The sequence below is a fragment of the Meriones unguiculatus genome, chromosome 11 (genome assembly GCF_030254825.1).
Source record: "Meriones unguiculatus strain TT.TT164.6M chromosome 11, Bangor_MerUng_6.1, whole genome shotgun sequence".
NCBI classification, from domain to species: domain Eukaryota; kingdom Metazoa; phylum Chordata; class Mammalia; order Rodentia; family Muridae; genus Meriones; species Meriones unguiculatus.
The window spans coordinates 76,181,820-76,194,738 of record NC_083359.1 but is presented as its reverse complement, the minus strand read 5'-3'; the positions used below and the strand labels follow the sequence as shown (position 1 = coordinate 76,194,738).

Sequence of the window (12,919 nt, the reverse complement as noted above, 5' to 3'; positions counted from 1 at the left end):
GTCATCAGTTCAGCATCGATTCAGAAGGAGACTATGACACAAATCTGGGTGAGATAAGTTAGGAGTTCTTGCTTGAACATATTGAATTTGAGTTTTGTGTTTGATATCCAAGTGGGAAAATCATGCGAACAGTTGGTTATATGACTCAGAGGTTTGGGAGAGAGCTCTGGACCAAGATAAAGAATTTCGGAGTTGACAACATATAGATGGTAATTAGAGTCACAAGATAAGCTGACATCATTGGGAATGAATATAGACAGACCAGAGAAAGGGCCAAAAGCCAAGTCTCGGGGTCTCTAATGTAAGGAGTTCGGTAGTAGTAGGAGAGACCGCAAAGGGAGAACATTGAGCATGGTATTATGGAAGCCAATGAAAAAGGGCGGAGAAATGACCAGATGGGTCAAAGAATATGATATACCAGGTGTATCAGTTTTGCATAGCAAACCATAGTATTGCACAGCAAGTTACTCTAAAGCATGGTGGCTCAAAGGAATGTGTGCCTAACCCTAAGCTTCTGAGAGGTAAGAATTTTGGAGTATCTAGTAAGTGCACACTGATGACTCCAGTTCTCTTGTAAGACTGCAGTTAAGCTGTGAGCTAGGCTTTGGGTGTCTTGAGACTCAGGTAGGACTGGACAATCCTAGTAAAAGCTGACTCTCGCAATTCTCAAGCAGGCTTCAGTTCTTTGCAACGTAGCTTTTCGGAATGGCTTTGTGATGTGGCACTTGACTTCTCTCTGAGCAAGGGCAGTGGGGGAGAAAGACGGAAAGAAAATGAATGAGAATGAGGAGACCCTCAAGATGGAGGCAACAGTATTTGAGAGGATGGATTTGAATGTATTATCATCTCAGAATGCTCTTAGTTACACAGACCAAGCCTGGTATCGTATGCACATGTATGAAGTGGGGAGAATGCCCAAGATATGACCATTTGGAGCTGAGGGTCATCTTGGAACTTTCCCATGCATGACAAGAAGAACTGAGCATTGGTTTTGACAATGTAGAAGGCATTGGCACCTTAAACAGAACTCTCAAACATCCTTTCCCTGTCTCTGAGTGCTGGAATTGCAGGCACATCATCTCCACCCCTGGCTTTATGCAGTGTAAAAGTACTCCAGGGCTTTGTGCATGCTAGACAAGCAGTATTCCGATTGAGCTACATCCCAGGCACCTTTAGGTTGGCTTCATCAGTTATGCTTTGAACTGAGCTCCAAGAGCTGGCTCAGTATCCTACTCATCCACGCATCCTTTTGCTTTCTGCTGGGATCCCCTGTCCTGAGACCTCCATATTGTGTCAGGGTGCACCCTGACACAATATGGAGGTCCTTACTTTTTCCACTGTCCTACATAATCTCTTTCCCTGTTGGTTGGGAACAGAGAGTAGCTCTGGAGACCATGGAGGCTCTCCCAGCAACTGAACTGAAGTTTGCGGCTGCTTTTTCCCTCTTCCCTACAGACAGATGCTCTTGAAAGAGGAGCAAATCAGTTAACCAGCTTGGCACTAACATGCTAATGCCACCTTTTCAAGCTGGTATCTACCTCAGGAAAGCTGCCTTTTTCTCCTGCCTTCACTCTGGGACTTAGATCTTCATTGTTGCTTCAAGTGAAGGCTTCTGGGCTAGGGTGCTCTATAGGTTATTAGAATCTCACAGCAGGTAGACTCCTAGTAGCCCTGTTGTACAATGAAACTTCCCCCATGCTTTGGGAGTTGGGATAGAGGCAACAGCTTTCTTTCTTTTTCCATACAGAGTCAATGAGTTCAAGGGACAAGCTTTTTGTTTCCACACCATTCCCTAGAAATTCAGAAGAGGTATAAAGAATTAAATTGAATGATATTGATAGCTATTTCCCCTGTGATCCTTGTAACTTAGGAAGTGACCTCTCATACTTCATCTAAGCAGGTTAATCTTCATAATAAATTATTGGAAGCAAAACACTTTTATAAATACATGAAAAGGACCTAAACTGTTGAGGAAAAAGGATGGTTGTCTCATATTGTACATGAGAAGACACATGGTCTGGTTAAATTAGTTAGGGAGATCAGGCTGGTGTTTGCAGAGCCAGGACAGAGAGGAAGCAGAAAGAAGGACCAGAGGGTGGTTGACACCTAGGATAAACTCTGCAGGGGAGGTCTCCTGGCAGCTGCTGAGGCTTTGTGAGGAATGCCGTCTGGCTTTTGTTCTTGCTGCTGGAGACCTGGGCTTCCATAGGAATCCAACACTACTCCTATTCCCTGGCCTGGGTCACCATTCACTGTGGCAACTCTCTGTTTCCTCACATTCAGGAAAGATGTCTGTGTGCGCAGCTGATTATAAGGCAGCAGGAGCTTCTGGGGCTTTCACTTCAGGCAAGCTGAGCAGCTCTCTAGCATTGCTAGCCCACCTTTAAACATCCTTTCAGCCCTAGCAAACGGCCTGAGGTTCCCCGAACCAGCTGCAGACAGAACTCCCTCCTGTCTATCCTACAAGCTTCTGAGGATTCCTCTCAGTGCTGTGACCTTTCCGCTCTTCCTTAAAGATGTGGGAGCTATTCTTCCCAAAATAACCCGAGTCAGCCAGTGATGGCTTGCAGGAAAGTTACAATTAGCTTTTCACCGTGAAGGAAGCACAGAGTTATTTTTTTTTTAAAGGAAAAAAAGAAAGGTAGAAGGAGAACCTATAAACCCCCAAGTTCCCATGAGTCAATTGGGAAACAGAGTTATTTCAGGGGAGAGCTATTCTGACAGAAGACGTATGGATTTTTGGTTTCTCTTCATTGTTTTTACTACTGATTACATCCTCTCTTTCTGGTTTCTCAGTGGTGGCTAGAGGTAAATGGATTTCCTTTCCTCACAGTCCATTGATTTCTGTGTTGATGCACATCCATTTCAGCTGAGAATAAGAACTAACGTCCAGTATTGTACTAGGGCAATCTAAACTTGGACTAGCTGCCTTAAGGGCAGTGGGGTTCCTGTCAACAGAGGTGTTCAAACACAGCCTGAGTAACTGTACAGGGAACACTGCAGAACTTACTCGCTCAAAGACTGATAGTTGGTGAGATCTTCATTGTCTACCACCGAGAAAGGTTAATCTCCCCATAGTTCACATAGGCTAACAGTATGGGAGGTTTGGGAAGTCTAAAGCTATGACACCAGCATCTACTTGGCTTCTGGTGGAGAATTCATACTGTGTCAACCCGTGGTGGAAAGCAGAAGGGCGAACAGGTGCATCAGGAAGAATCAAAGCACAAGGAGCTGCCTCGCTTAGCAACAAGCCCTCTCTTACCACAAGGGAGGTAAGCTCTAAGATGGTTCACTGACTCCCACAAGAAGGGTACCAGTCCGATCACGAGGATCCACCTCTGACCCAAGCACTTCCTGTGAAACTCCACCTCCTTATCCTGTGGGATAATTTGGGAAATTAAGGTTCTAACTCATGAAACTAGGGGAGGGACACTGTAACCATAGCAACACCTCAGTGATTAACAGATGTTATGCTAATCTTTCCCAAGTTGTGTCCTGTTGGGTATTCCCCATATGGTAGTATGCTATGGATGGTTTTCACTGGTGAGGACTCTGCTACAAAAATCATAATTACGTTGAATCATGATTTCATAGGTACCATTTGCTTAGCATAAAGCCAAAGTTATCCATGCCATGGTGATTCAACTCACATTTAACAGTGCAGAAACTGGAGGAGAGGGCCTATGAAATGTTATTTGGGGGCAATATTTTTCTAAATTTTTAAAAATTTAAATTAAAATTTTTTCTTCACAATTTATTCATTATATATCCAGATTGAAGCCCCCTCCCTCAACTCCCTCCCTCTTCCCCCCAAACCCTTGTCCACTACAAGGGGGAGTTCTCCACTATTGCCATCTGCTCATAGCTTGTTAAGTTTCATCAGGACTGCCTGGATCCTCTTCCTTGGTGGCTGGCAAGGCTGCATCATCAGGAGCAAGTGATCAGAGAGCAGTCAACTAAGTTCATGATAGAGGCAGCCCCCTGCTCCCTTCACTCAGTCACTCAGAGATCCACGTGGAGACTGAGCTGCCAATTGGCCACATCTGAGCAGGGGGTCTAGGTCCTCTCCATGCATGGTCCTTCGTTGGTGCATCAGTCTCTGCAGGACCCCCTGGGCTCAGATCTTTTGTGTTGTTGGTCTCCTTGTGAGGCTCCTGTGCCCTCCATGTCCCTCTATCCCCACCCCTTTCTTCCTCATAAGACTCCCTGCATTCCAAGGATTGGCCTTGAGTCTCATCATCTGCTTCAATCCCCTGTTGGGTGAATAATTTCAGAGGACCCTCTATCGTAGGCTCCCATCCAGTTTCCCCTCTTCCACCACTTCTGGTATCTATCCTGTTTGCCATTCTGAATGAGATTTAAGCATCCTTCTTAGGGTCCTTGTTGTTTAACTTCTTTAGGTCTGTATGTGACTATCCTAAGTTAAATATACAGCTAATATCTGCTTATAAGTGAGTATATACCATGCCTGTCTTTCCATTTCTGGGTTATCTCACTCAGGATGACCTGTTCTAGTTCTATCCATTTGTCTGCAAATGTCATGATCTCCTTGTTTTTAATACTGAGTAGTATTCTATTGTGTAGATGTACCACAATTTCTATATCCATTCCTCTGTTGAGGGACATCTAGGTTGTTTCCAGATTATGGCTATTACAAATAAAGCTGCTATGAACATAATTGAGCAAATGTCCTTATTGAATGGTGGGGCATCTTTTGGGCATATGCCCAAAAGTGGTATAGCTGGATCTTGAAGTAGTGCTATTCTCAATTATCTGAGAAATCACCAGATTGATTTCCAAAGTGGTTATACAAGTTTGCCCTTGATATGGGGGCATTTAAAAGCTTTCATTTGTGACTTTCAGCCTTCACTGTTCCAGAGTGTGTATGGTGCAAATGATTCATAAAGAACTCGGAATTTAATTTGCTTTAGTTCCAGGCTACATCTCGGTGTTCCTTTCAGTGATATATTCTTATGAAGATTTGAATTCGCACAGTCACAAAGGAGGTTTATAAAAGTCTAACTTTCATTATTTCTAGAACTTTATTCAATTTCTGAGTCCCAAGCCACTTTAATAGAGAACAGCTTATCATTTCAAATTCATGTTTTTTTTTTTTTTCTTAGTTGAATCCAAAGATCTAGTTAAACCCTAATTTAGAATTCCCTTGACTAGGTACATATCATCTCCTATTCTTTTTGGTTTGTTTTGTTTCCTGGATTTCTTGTAGCCAGGTGTTAGGCTAGGACATCTGGCCTACTAAGTCTCTGGGATGCCTGGAGATTGTGGCTTCTGTGCAGGTGACCCTCTTTATCTGTGAGCATTGGGGCATCTACCTGCCATTTCATGTACCAGTTTTCTGGTGCACCAATCCATATTCCAACCCATATTCCTGGGTCTCAAAGGCCCTTTAGCACAGCTGGAAAGATAGCCAGACTTCTCCTTGGGGAGGAGGCATGTGCTGAATACAGAACATCTTCTGGAACACAAGAGTGAAGATTGGCTGCTTCAGTGTGCTCTCTGTCATCCCTTGTTCTGATGGACCTCCATTTTCCCCTGGACCGTACTAAGCTCTCATGGATCAGGCCCCTTTGAAAGGCTGTCCCTGCCTATGGCTACAGAGAGAAAGCAGGCACATTTTGCTACATAGCCAAAAGTTGTCAACTGTTCTCTGTGATGATTAGTGTTAGTGGGTTTTTGTTTTTTTTTTTTTTTTTTTTTTTTTTTTTTTTTTTTTTTTTTTATGACAGCTTGACACTATCTAGAATCACCTGGGAGAAAGGTCTTTGACCAGCTCCTTCAAACCCCTGTTTCTGTGACTTCTCTGCTATCGTGGAATATAACCTGGAGCTGTGAACCTAGAAAATCCTTTCTCTCTTATGTTGCTTTTGTTAGGGTATTTTATCACTGCTGCAGAGAAAGAAAATGAAGATAACCTTTCTGCCTCTTCCTCACTTCTCTTTCACTCTGTCTTCAGCAGCAGCCAGGCAGAACAGTGTCACAACTGACAGAACTCTCTGGCAGCCTTCCTCAAAGTAGCAGCCATAGACCTTCCATGACCTCCCTGCACACAACAGCTCTGATGTCATCTTCTACTTCTGCTCCAGCCACGCTCACCTCATGTCTGTTCAGGATGGCTCTAGACCTGTCCTCTCACTCCAGTGAGGCCTTGCATAGCCTTTCTCTTTTCCTGGGTATCTAAATCACTTCTTCACCTTCTCCAAATATGCATCAATATCATCTTCTCAATGAAGCCTACCCTCGATACAGTATTTAAACTACAACCCACTCCAACTCCTACGCTCTGTGCCTTGCTGATTCGTATGTAACACGGAGTTCTCATCCATATTGTCCTAGCTCCAGGCAGTTGTCTCAACTCCCTAAGGCCCTCCCTGTAGGCACCTTATTATTTTTTCCTCATTTAAGCACTAATCATACTGTCATGTCAGACTCCATGACTTGTTTTGTTCTTAGTCCAGGCGCGGTGCTAGCACAATACTCATTATAAATGTACCAAATAACGAAATGACTGGATGAATGAGTGAATGGTTCCATTCACTTAGGAAAAGCTGGTGGACTATGGAGAAGATTAACAACCAAGGCTTCTAAAGCCTGCATGGTGCTTGACTCCAAAGGAGGTAGTTTATAATTTATATGATAACGGAGGGCTTCTTGCCATAGAACGTCAATGTTATCTATAACTCTATAGATTATAGACACCCTCGTGATTTCTGTGTAGGAAAAGCAAGCTAAAATGCTCAAAAGACACGCAGTAGGAGGAGCAGTTCTCCTGCTCTATAGCAGATCTTTCTTCATGTCTCACCTCTCAGAGTTACACTGCCTGGCTGTCAAGAAGTCCTGGACACTGGCACCTCAGAGGGTGCCAATTTACTTAAGTAATTTTTTAAGGAGGAGCCCTGCCTTGGGGACTGAACAAAGGTTGAACAAAGGTAGAAGGGAATATGGACTTCATTTGACTATATAGTTATATAATTTGAGTATATAATTTCCTCTGACCCCTGTTCCTATGTCCCCTGTTTTTTGACTTTGTTTTGTTTATTTGTTTATTTTTGAGACTTATTCTCACATAGCCCATGTTTCAGTCTCAACATGTAGCCAAGAGTAGCCTTGAATTCCTGCTCTATTTTCCTCTCCCTCTTAAATGCTATGCTTGTAGGAAATCTCTACCATACTGGGCTTGATTCTATATTTCCAGCCAAGGAAAACTTTTTTTAATATAATTCAATTTATATTAATTTTTATAATTAAACAGGACATTTCTTATATTTAAATCTGTGAATAATAATAATAATAAAAAACCAAACAACCAAACAAACCAGTTTCTTCCTGCAGGTCAGTTGTCTTAATTCGAGGGTTGATATAAAGGTATACCATAATTATAAGACACTTTTGTAGACGAATGTGATGAAGCCAGTGAGAACTTAGGAATAGTTAAAGGATGGTGTAAGGACCCCAGCAGCTAGAGCCAAAGGTGGATGGTGGTAAGATAGAGTCCAGGGGCCAGGGAAGGAGATGGGAGGGATTCCAAGATTCATTCTGTCCATCTGTCCCTGGTTTTACCCCAGGGCAGAACTGTCCCCTGGATCTTACCTGCTGTTGACAGGGTGTCAAGGGATGACCTGTTTCCCCTGTCTCACACCTTTGTGGGCATTCTCGAAGATGCTTTTGTGATTGTCCTATACAATGTTGCCTGGGGACTCCGGGGACGCTCATGCCAAGACAACAGGTTTCTCCATCTCCTGTTGTACTGTGCTCTGATAGGAAGTGTCCCTAGCCATCACACTTCATCTGTGTGTGCCTGCATGGGCATGTGAATCCAGGACTGCAGAGGGTTAGGTAGAACCAAGCAACAGCATGTGTGAAGTTATCTGCCACATACCTCTACACACACTGGCCTTCTAGCCAAGGCATAGGACCATTTGAATCCCATCCTCTTTCAAAGTTCAGCTTTTCCAAGGAGCACCAAGTGAGGAATTAGAGCTTGAATTCTGTATGCACTGTTATGAGCACAGTGACAGTGGCTAAGTTACGATGCCCTCTTATTCTGTTTATTAAGTGTGCATGGTAAAAGCACTTACTTCCTCAGGTGGTTGATAGTCCCGCATAAGTGTTCTAGAATGAGAAGAAAGTTCTTGCCACCAGTTTGAGAAGCCAGCATGGTGCAGTGCCTGACAGAAGGGCATTCGGCATCAGCTAGATCTGGATTGACGGCTGTGAGAGCTTGGATTTAGAGAAATTGCTTCTCTTATTTGAAGTCTCAGTTTGTTCATTTGTAAAGCCAAGTTAATAATGATAGCTGTCTCACAAGATTTATTTTTAAAAATAATTAAATGAAAATTTAAAGAATCTACTGTGTAAGACTCCTGAAAATTCAGTGGGTAGCATAAGGCAAAAACTCAATAGATATAAACTACTTTTTAATGATGGTGATTATGTGATGGGGTGACTCTGCTTGATTAAAATCCTTTTCTATAAAGCTCAGTTGTAGTACTCACTTTCCTTCTTGTTTGCCCAGTTGAACTTGATCCAATTTCAGAAGAGTTAGCTGCCTATTAAGCCAAGGACCGTTAGAGCTAGAATTCTGCCTTCAACAACTTAAGTAAGAAGGAAGCCCCAGTGTTTATGTGTAGTGATTAACCACAGTTGAGAAGCATAGATTAGTGTGAGAGGATCCGCTTCCTGCTGTGACCAAAAGTATGAAATGGTTTTGTAGGCTGTGGAGCATGTAAAAGCTTAGATTTTGGAGGCAGGATATGGGATCGTCTTCAGTTAATATGCTTTGGGGGTGAGAGTAATGGAAAACCTATCTTAAATCAGCTTTGGGCTGCAAGCTGTATTGGCTTCTATTTCTGGTGGTCTTTGTGGCAGCTGTCTGGCCATCCCCTGCCAATTTCTTAGTCCTCTTCTCCACTTCATCCTCAGGTGGTGGGGTGGTGGTGCAGGTTATTGTTCATGGGCAGAACAGGATTCTTTCTTTTTTCAGCCTTCTCTTAAAAACCAAGAGAATATTCTCACAGTTCCTAGTAAATGCTATAGTGTATTTCATTGGCCTTTAAGTAGGTCACTTGTCCTTTTCTAATTAGTCTCTAGCAAAGCAACAGGATTACCTTACCTAGCTTAGTCTGGTTAGGTCCCACCACAGAGATGGAGTCCTGCCTCAAATTGGACAGAGGAATGGAAGGATATTGGAGTCAAATTGGACATTCCCAGTCACGGGAATGGAAGGATCTTGGAGCATAACAAGATATATGTCTACTGCAGTCTCTTAGCTTACTGGGAGAATCCAGCCATGTATCATTTGTTGGTAACTGTTGATGTGGCCTGACTTTATGGTTCCTTACGTGATGGTGCATAGCTTCAGGAGACACCGGACTGAATTGTACAACGGAGCCAGTAACATAATACACTGTGCATTTACCTAACCAAACAAAAACAAAAACAACCCCATAAAACCCAAAAAGCAAAAAACAAAGCAATGGTCATATTATGCCTTGAAATGTAAATTTTTCTTCTCAATGCATTCTTTGGCTTGAGAGTCAGGCTAATTATAATATTTTTATTAGTGATTATGTGACAAAATATACAACAAATGACCAGTAGAGCCATATACCGGAAGAACCAGTATGAAAATGAGTAGAGATGAGGGTGTGATGAACAAAAGACTCTAGAAGCTTCCTGAGGTCAGGTACGTGTGGGGGATGGGTGTGCTTCCTCCATTTCTTTCAGATCCTGAATGTACAGTATGGCATTAGCTGTAACTTCTAGGTGCTGATGTCAGCGGAGAAAGTGGTTGGCCTACAGCTGGGTTCTAAGACAGGCCAGTCAACTGGTACTGAGCTGACAGGTGGAATGGAGCTCCACATCTGGAAGAGATGGCCACCATCTCAGGGATCCTAGCTAGGGTTCCTAGCTGGCTAACAGGCAAGGCCCTGCAGGGCTGTAGATCTTGAATGCCAGGTGGCTTGGACATGTTTTTCTAAGTGGTGCCATCTCTCTCAGCCCATGTTCTGCTGATGACGTTAGTCAGCACTGCATTTTTACAACAAAACACCCAACCTGATAAATTTGAAAAGGGAGAAGGTTTGCCTTGGCTCACAGTTTTGAAGGCTTCAGTCCATGGACAATTGGCCTTGCTGCTTCTAGGCCGGTGGAGAGGCAGCACATTTGTGGCGGGAGCACTTTTGTGGAAGAAGCTACTCATTTCCCAAAAGGGAAGCGGAAAGAGTTCCTAAAATTCCCTTTCTCCAACTAGGCTCCAGCCCTTAAGGATTCTGACACCTGGAATGGGCTCACAACCAAGCCTTTGGGGGACATTTTAGAACCTCAGCAAGAGAGATAACACCTGTGCTAATGCCTTTGGAAGTCCCTGTCTGGGATCTGATCCTTTTAGGGAGACTGGAGCTGTCAAGTGGCCCACTTCTTTCAAAAAGGAAAAGCTCCTGTAAGAATCTATCTCACGTGACCTTGGTCTGTCTGGGTGGGAGGGACATTATCAAGACAATGATAGAGATCCTAGTGCTCCTGGGACCAGAACTCGAACTGGAGAAATGTTTTGATAGAGAAGAAGGGTCTGCAGCTGATGGAGTTCCTCGTCTGAGTGTGTGGATTTGTATGTGGCCTGCTGAACCCTTGGCCTCAGGTAGTTTCATCCTCATCCCCTTTTCTCTCCTCGTGCCTTCCTTTTGCACTTACCACAGGCCTCCATGTCCTGGATGCTGATGATAGAACGGTGACAAATAAAGCAGACATAGTCTCTACTTTCTTCAGGGCTAGTGTGGGGCTCAGAGGCCCTACAGTGAGATGTCAGTGATGTGGGCGACCCTCTGTGTAATTGGTCAGGGCCTACTGTTGTTATAAATTTCTGAGGTCTCATGTTCCAAATCACGGGATCTTCTGGGGTGGTGATTGATTACCACTGATGACATTTCTTCATGCTTCCGAAAGGATACTTATCAATATACATACGTTATGAAGCGTCTATTTTCAGCAATTAATTTCAGGTTAGGAATCTGTAATCTACAAATCTGAAAGTCAAAATACTAGGAAAATCCAAAAACTTTAGGCACTGACATGATGTGGGAAATTCTGCGCGAATGAAACTTTGTTTCATGCACACATTTATTTAAAAGATCATAGAAATTTGCCATAAGCTTATGAATTCAGATATTCATGAAACAAATGAAAACTGTGCCTACACAAAATTTTGGATCTTATCTCCAAGATGCCTCACTGTGTGCATGTATATACTACATACCCAACTATGAAAACCCCTGAGACGCTCCTGCTCCAAGCATACTCAGCCTAGGATTTTTTTGGGGGTGGTGGTGGTTTAACACAGCATGGGTATAACTCATTGTATCATTTTTCAAGTGCTTTTTGTTTCTTTCTGTCATCCAGGGAGTGGAGTCAGGGGAGAGAATAAAAACAAAACCAAAACACCTTCAATGGAGTTCTCTGAAACCTTAGGCTCAGGTGTTTGCAGGGGTGGCTGCTTATTTTGTCAATAAAGGTTTATAGAAATACAGCTTTGCTCATTGGCCTGTGTATTGCCTGTGGAAGCATCTTGCATCCCAAGATTCAGTGAGTGGTTGCAATCAGGGTCTCATGACCTATAATATTTACTGTCCAGCCTTGGAGAAACGTGCTCAGTCTTGGCCTAGATGATGGCAAAGGCACTGAATGACAGGAACAGGGGGTCCCCGAATGACTGTGAGGGCCAGAGACTCGGCTCTCCCCACCTTCCAAGGCCAACTGGCTCGTACAGTTAGATAATATAGAAAGGCCAATCTTTTTTGTTGTTGTTGTCTTTTTGAGTAAGTCACTTAGCATAATAGAAAGACGCCTAATATTTACGGGACATTTTTGTTGTATGTCTGTATATTCCTGTGTGGAGGTATGTTCTTTGCCTATGTGTGTGGAGCCTCCAGTGTCATTCTTCAGGAAGCTTTTCACCATTTGAGATGGGGCTTCCTCATTGCCCTGCAGGCTATATCATTATCTGCTGAGAAAATGGACTTAGGGAAGTGGATCGCCAAAGGCTGCCTGCCTGGCATGTGGCGGAACTGCAGCCTAGACCAGAGCTTTGGACAGCAGACTGTGGACTCCTTCCCTTGCCCCTAGAGACTCGGGGAGACAGTGAGCACTCCTGACTTGGAGCAGAGTGTTTTCCTTGGATTCTGGTTTATATTCAGAATGCACCAGCCTGTCAAGTTGCTGTTGGACATTAGCCCATCCTTGAACAGTCACCATAACAACACGGACATATGGAGAGGATTGTGTATTGGGAAAAAGCTGATGCGAGTCCAGGGGAGGATGGAGCTTGTAGGGGGCTGTGCTTTGGTAGCTTCCTTTCGCAGGACAAGCTGGGGGTGGCTTAGTGGCAGAGCTTCCCTTTTAGGCTTCTAGTGTCCCAATTTACTCGGGAGAACACCTCTTACTACCCTAACCCAGCCTCCCAGGTGGCATGATGCTTTTAGGATTCTGTGTTAAGACGTGACTCCTAGGAGGCAGGAATGGCTATTGAAAACACAGGGCTGGGGAGATGACTCAGAGGGTAAAATTTTACTGCACAAACATGAGGGATTGAGTTTGGATCCCCAGAATGTGCATAAATCTGGGCATTAGGGCCTGCAGTCCAATCACTCCCGTCATGAAATGGGAGGTGGAGACAGGAGAATATCCACAAGCTGTGGGCCAGCTAGTCTGGCAGATGGAGCAGCAAACAACAAAGAGACCCGTCTCAAACAAGATGGATGACAGAGACAAACAAGCTTGTCCTCTGGGGTTCACCTGTGTGCTATGGCATATACCCACACTAACACACAGACAGACAGACAGACAGACAGACAGACAGTCACACACACACACACACACACACACATACACACACACACACACACTT

At 43.8% G+C, this 12,919-nt stretch overlaps 1 protein-coding gene across 1 annotated transcript in view; it reads left to right on the top strand.

Moving 5' to 3' along the window:
• Positions 1-12,919, top strand: part of Cacna1e (calcium voltage-gated channel subunit alpha1 E) — a 475,585-nt gene that overhangs the window by 73,323 nt on the left and 389,343 nt on the right. The window lies entirely within an intron of this gene.